Source organism: Athene cunicularia (assembly GCF_003259725.1).
Source record: "Athene cunicularia isolate RWA chromosome 5 unlocalized genomic scaffold, athCun1 chr5_part3, whole genome shotgun sequence".
NCBI lineage: Eukaryota > Metazoa > Chordata > Aves > Strigiformes > Strigidae > Athene > Athene cunicularia.
In genome coordinates, this window is record NW_020799103.1 from 8,361,471 (window position 1) to 8,368,798 (window position 7,328).

Sequence of the window (7,328 nt, forward strand, 5' to 3'; positions counted from 1 at the left end):
TTTCTTTCTTTCTTTCTTTCTTTCTTTCTTTCTTTCTTTCTTTCTTTCTTTCTTTCTTTCTTTCTTTCTTTCTTTCTTTCTTTCTTTCTTTCTTTCTTTCTTTCTTTCTTTCTTTCTTTCTTTCTTTCTTTCTTTCTTTCTTTCTTTCTTTCTTTCTTTCTTTCTTTCTTTCTTTCTTTCTTTCTTTCTTTCTTTCTTTCTTTCTTTCTTTCTTTCTTTCTTTCTTTCTTTCTTTCTTTCTTTCTTTCTTTCTTTCTTTCTTTCTTTCTTTCTTTCTTTCTTTCTTTCTTTCTTTCTTTCTTTCTTTCTTTCTTTCTTTCTTTCTTTCTTTCTTTCTTTCTTTCTTTCTTTCTTTCTTTCTTTCTTTCTTTCTTTCTTTCTTTCTTTCTTTCTTTCTTTCTTTCTTTCTTTCTTTCTTTCTTTCTTTCTTTCTTTCTTTCTTTCTTTCTTTCTTTCTTTCTTTCTTTCTTTCTTTCTTTCTTTCTTTCTTTCTTTCTTTCTTTCTTTCTTTCTTTCTTTCTTTCTTTCTTTCTTTCTTTCTTTCTTTCTTTCTTTCCTCTTTCTTGCTCTCTTTCTCACTCTCTCTACTTTTTTATTTTCTCTTTCTTTCTCCTTTCTTTCTCTTTTTCTCTTTCATAAGTGCTTACAAATGCTAATGCTGGACACAAAAATCAAAGAATGCCTAGCACACTTTCTCCCCAACACAATGTATGACTTTGTGGAAATCTGTGGAATTTCAGCTTTTGCTGTATCCAAGCGACATGGTTTACAGTTTGCTGGATGCAGAAAAATTCCCTTCATTAAAAGCCAAAATAGTTGTTGCATGGGAGGTTTAAAAAATGAAAAATGAAAGAACTTGAAAAAAAAAAAAAATTAACAAAGGAAAGGGCCAAGGCTTTAATAAAGAGGAACACATTTAAAGAGGCAGTATGTGCTCAAAAGCAGTAATAAAGTTTTTGATTCTAAATATCCCTTTAAGAAATCAGAAAGCGCAGCATTGCTCTGGAGTAAAAGACATGTGGAGCTCTCTCTTGGTCACTCTACTGATCTCAGCTGTAGTGACATAGTTTATTCCTCCACTTTAGAGGCAGCCCATTCATGCACGTATTGCTGTGGGTTTTAATGGTATGATTATTTTCTAATCTTTACTATGCGTGCACTTACTTAGATGTTGCTGTTGTGTCTTAATGATGCCGTAGTTCTTAGGTAATTAATTTGGTTTAAGTTCATGAAAATGAAGCTCAGTATTTAAAAGCAGGAGAAGTTTTGACCGCATCAGTCTAGAATTACTTTGTTTAGAGCAAATCCCATATGTTTTGTCACCTCCCTTAGCTTAAGCCTCAACCGTCGACAGGTTTTCAGAACCAACAGGTGAGGAGACATTAGGACAATTTTGGAAGGTCCTGAATTAATACGAAAGTGTGTGTGTGCGTGTGTGTGTGTGTGTGTGTGTGCGTGTGGGAAGTGGTTTGTGACTCAAGTGCTTTATAGCCTGAGGACAGTTTAGTCTTTCACGCCAGTAAAGCTCTCCTGCTGTTCCAGCAAAGGATGCGAGAGAAAAGAGAATTGCCCCAAGCCAGATGACAGCTCACCTAGGTGCGAAAATCTCTGACCTTCGCTAAACCTAAGCAAACTCAGATGATGTGATTTTATTTCTTCTTGTGAGGTGCATATACACTGTGTGTGTGTGTGTGTGTGTGTGTGCGCGCGTTTCTGGAGACTGCCGCTGCTTGGTGGATGATTGCAATCTGAGGTGCTAGAGGGGTAAAAGACTCCTAGGTGCAGTTTTGTCTTAAACTAGTTAATATTTCTGTGTGTGTTTAAAGACACCAGAATTCACATCTTTCTCTGTGGAGGTTTACAGGCTGATAAATCTGTTGAGGTAAAATGCACAAACATTTACTAAATTTCTGTTTGCCTTGGGTCCATCCAGACCTCTCTTACACCTGACAAGCCCCGTGGATCAGTTCTGGATGAAGGGGCTGTGCATCAGGCAAAGGCCAGCTGCTCATGGGTTTGGAAACTGCCCTGCTCTGCAGGGCTGGGCTGGACACCTTGTCCTTCCTCTGGGTCCTTAAAGCAGCACGATCCCACCTCACTTCAGAATCTGAATTATTTGCTGTTAGCAAACAACAGTGGATGAATTTGGGATTAAGTTTATTTACCCTCTGAAGGATAAGGTCAAGGAGTGGTACTTCTGCCAACAAACCTACCCCACAGCTTCCCTCCTGCAGCAGAAGTATAGTCTAATGCCCACAGCTAATGGGTCAGGGCCAGGTCTGCTCAGCCTTAGTGCTCCTGGCAGTGATTGTCCCTGACCCAAAAAAGCATGAACTCTGAGCCCTTAGTCCTGTAAATGTGAGAGCATGTTAAAACTTGAAGTTAGGGATGCACACTGGAGGCCCAGGGAGCGGTGGTACCTTCATCCCTTTGGGACATAAGGAAATGGGTCCTAAAACACCCTGTTAGGCTCCGATATGTTTGCGGATGTTTGGAAGATCAGGTCCTAAATGATTAGACAGAGCATCCACAATATCAAATTACATTGTCACAGTGTCACCAATTAATAAGGGACACTTCTACAACATTATTCTTAAACTTGTTACAGAATTAAATGGCACTCTTCCACAAAGGCTTCAAATGAACCTTTCTGAGAGGAAAAGCAACAAGTTTCCAGCTAAGAATGAAATTATTGGGTTTGATTTCAAATTTTTACATTCATGTGTGTGTGACCTTGCATACAGTCTGCCTATGAAACACTGGTCCTGATGCTTCAAAGCCCTCTGATTGCCGAGTTGTATGTAACTGTAAAAAATCCACAAGGGTGAAAGCAAAGCAGAACTGCAGCATTTTCAGTTTGCATCAGGTGTAAATGGCAGGCAGAAGCTGCTGACCTTTATGCTGCAACACAGACATTTCCAGTTGGAAATTACTGTCACAGGAAACCATTAAAACAAAATATTCCCTATGGAAGCCATGAAACTGTGCCGGGAAGGCTCTCCAACACATGATCAGCTCTCGTGCAGCGAAGGGGAGCTGGGTGTCTCCAGATCATCCATAATTAATTCATCTGAATCTTCCATATCATACCATGTTCCACTGCTGCGTGCCCCCTATGCCTGGTGTCACACACTCTTTCATGGTAATCATTTAAATATTAAACCAGGTAAAATGTCTTCATCTTTGTTTTGGCTATGTTCCCTAAGAAGCATATGTGGAAGTCACAGTTCAGACAGCTCTTCTTTCCAAATTCCTCTAGGCTTAAAGTATAGAAAAGAAGAAAGGATTCACAGAATTCAGGTCCACACCCAGGTTGAAGCCCCGTATCATGTATTCTGAAAGAAAAAGGGAAAAGAAGAAGGAATCTGGAATAGCTTTACAACCTTGACGGAAATTATTCTGCAATTGCACTGGCACAGCAGTCATCCAAACTTGGCTCTGTGTCTGTATCTCTAAAGGGGTCTAGGTCCACAATTTAAAAATCAATTTACATATTTATTAACCCCAGTAAATAGATGTAAATGACCCTGAAAGATATTGCTCATGAGCTTTTCTGCTGAAGGCAAATATTGTACTGAGACCCTTTGATCTGGAAGGATGGGGAGTGGACTGGAAGGGGCATGGAGAAGTATATTGTTAGGAAAAAATCCCTTTCACCACTTTGCGTGCTATGAAGACATGGTAAAAAAAGCAAGCCCGTACCCCAGCTCCCCCTTTGCGTACGCCCCTTTTAATTATGATTATTTTGGAAGACAACTACCCGGCGATCTGCAGAAGGGACTCGCCTCAGAAAGCTTTCTCACGTTCACGTCTGGCTGCCTCTCTGTGTGAGCAGGGGCAGTGGTCCCGGGAGAGGAGGCAGGCTGGAATGCAGCGCAGTGCTGGGGGCCCAAGCCCCGAATGGCCGGGGTCGCTGGGAGACCTTCGCCATCCAGGCCTCTGCTGCCTGCATAACATGCATACCCACACACAAGCTAGCGAGTCATATTTTTTTTTTTTTTTTTTTTTTCTCTGTTTGCAGCTGGTCTATTTGATCTCTGTGTGCCTGGGCTGTTTGCTGTTGTGAGCGTCTTGCCATGATCAAAACCTTATTATCTCCAGTGATGTTGTAGTGTTATACATTGGAAAAGGGCAGTGGAGTATAGCAGCAGGCAGCTACAATACTGGGCAGATAACAAAAGCACCAATAACCTCTCTTCAGTGTATTTGGATTGATTCAGTGAGAGAACTAAACGTCACTTTGCTTGTGATGGGGATGGACTTTTTCGACAGCTACTCCCTCTGCTGCTGGTGAGCTTGCGTGGTTGTACACCTCTGTGTATCTCTGTGTAAAGCACAGATCAGAAACAGCATTGACTGTGTCCATTTGTGTGGCTCCTGAAGGTCTTCAGGAGCTTCGATGTTGCAGTTCACACTTCCAGCTCGTGACCGTGCTGCTCATAGACACCCACTGCTGCAGTGGTGGGCACCAGGGAGCTCCAACTGGAAGATCAAGTCACAGACATTTGACTTTCTGTGAACTACCTTCAGTGTCTTAGCAGCCTTTTTACTCAGCTTCTGTGCTTGATTTGTTTGCTTTATTGCTTTTGAGCCGTAAGGTTGCTACGCCATCAGCTCAAAGGTGCGAGGTGGTGGTGTGGTGATAGCGACCCTCTGGGAGACCTGAGGCCACTAGCCCAGCAACCTGAGGTGGTCATGGCAAGCCTCTGCCTTGTCTTGCTGGTCCTTGTCACCGACTGACATATGAACAGTTCTCAGGTGAAGAAACATGTCTGGACAATCTATTATATCCTCTGCTTCTCACCCCGTTTCTACAGGCTGCAGCTTTGCTTCATGCTTTTCTTTCACTTTACATTCCCCACAGCAAAATTTCCCACCCCTACTGTCACCACGGCTCCTTATTTCCAGCAGTTTTCTTTGCTCCACTGGCTTTTGCTCTGTTATCAGCTCTTTTTGCTGCATGTGCTTCCTGTTGTCAACTACTGTCTCCCTTTTTCTGTAGCTGTTCTACTCTCCATCCTCGGGACAAGATGACAGGGTTAGAGAAACAAACACCCTTCATGGGAGTTACATTTACAGTAAAGGATGACTAAACAACACCCAGATCTTAACTGCAGGGTTGAAGGATGTGTCCTACCTGGTGGATCTTCTGCAGTCACCTTTATGGTGCCGCTGCTTCCTTCAGTGTGTGAGCTGTGGCTGACATGAAAGTGAACTTTGGGGAGCAACCTCATGAGAATCAGCTAAGGAAGGAATTCTTAGCAGCCTTAAGTGGGATTTCTCTCTGATGTTGTGATTAGTGTCAGATCCTGAAGCCTGAGATGCTTTTTTGTGGGGTGGTGGTATGACTGGAGAACACAAAGGATCTGAGGATGCCTCAGGATTATCACTGGAGTTTGAATTATTGAAGAGTAGGACTCAGCGGGATGGGAAATGTTCTGGATATCATCAGGCAAGCCAGATCATTTTTGAGGGCAATCATGTCCCAGAGTCTTGTATTGGCTTCACAGTTCTCATCCTCATGAAGTCTGAACCAAAGCTCGGAAGGGAAGTCTGATAAGCACCTAGATGGAGAAATACGTTCCGAGGGCTCTGCTTATTAATGCAGGTCTTTTTTAGAAAACTTAGTTCCCAGCCAGGCTCATTCTTACTCTAAAACTCACATGTGCTTATAATTTCATATTCATTGCTGACATTTCCGCATATGCTATTTTATTCTTCCTTGTCCTGTATTCTTTTTACCTATTGAAATTATAAACACTTTAAAACTAAAAATACACATTTTTTTCCTTTTGTCAGATTATGGCACACATACTTTTGCTGATACATTACTTGATACTCTGCCAAACAAAACTGGTAAAAGGAAACATAACAGCAAATGAGTTTTGAGAATCAGGGTAAGTGTTTGTTAAGCTTATTTTTATTATTATTATTGTGGGAAATAGTAGCTTAAGTTAACTTTTTGTGTGAGAATGTTTTAGCTGACTTTGAATGTAGCATAATTGGTTTACATGAGTCTGTTCAACATGTGGCCTCTCTTGTATGAATCATTTTTTACCAGTGGCTAATGTGAAGAAAACTGGCTGTTGTAAGCAAATGACGTGTATTGCTGAATTTTAAAACTTCCCAGCAAAGCACCACTTAAAATCTGTCAGAACATATATGGACATAGATATACAATTCATAACCTCTCTGAGCATGTAGGAGACTAACTTTTCCAGTTGACCTTTAGTGTCACAACTGTGAAGCAAATGGATGTCTCCCTTCCTTACTCACTCTCGGACTTATCACAGTGCTCACCACTGCAGGGTCTCAGTCCTCTGAGGAGGTAGTGGCCGTATCCTCAGAACACCTCCATGAGCTGGGGGTTGCTATCCTCCTTCCCAGCCCACTGCTCTCTGTGGCAGCTACTGCCATCAGATGAGGTGCCTTCACGTGTGTCTGAGGTGGCGGAGGGAATATCAAGACCAGAGAGATTGTGGAGGATCTGTGTGATCTGTTGGGGTTGAACTACTGTGGTAGAGGTTCTCAAAGCCTGGTCTAGGCAAGTTGCTTTCCCAGTGCAGAGAACCTGCAATGTTGACTTTGACCCCCAAGGACAGGACAGCTGCACAGGTGAGCAGGACCATGGTGCTCACCTGCACCAGGACACAGCTGGGCTCCTCTGATTGTGGCCAAGCTCTGCAACTTCTGGGCTGCGGGGGGTGGGGGCCAGAACACAGACATCCTGAAACCTCTCACGACAATCTTTCCTGATAACCACCAGTGGTACTGGCAATGGCAAAAACTTTATATTGAGTTCTGGCATACAAAAGGCCCTGAAAAACATTTATAAAAACACAGTTTAACAGACAGCTCACTCAGAGAAATACCCAGTTCACTGCGACGTTATTCCTGGTGAAGTCAGCCAGAACAACTGTATGGTTTGCTGGGTGAGTTTATGAAAACTAAACTGCAAGCTATGAAGTATACAGAGATATCAGCAGCTCTAGAGAAGTTGTTGAAGACCAACCAACATGGAGGTTATTCACCGAATTCTGTGTTTGAAGGTAGTGAGAACAGTAATGTATTAGGTAAAATGTAATTTCTTCCCCTTCAAGGCGTTTGGAAAGAAAAGCTAAGAAGCCCAATATATAACTAAGCAACATATTGCACAAGTGTGTGAAACAGGTTATCTGTCAACAGACACGTCAGCCATCTGTCATCAGACATGTCTAGAAGATTTGTCTTGGGTTCTGGCACATTCATTATTCACTCTCTTTATGCTGTTTAATAACAGGCCTTATAGATTACAATGGGAGCCAGTTCTCGCTCCAAGTTTGAATCAC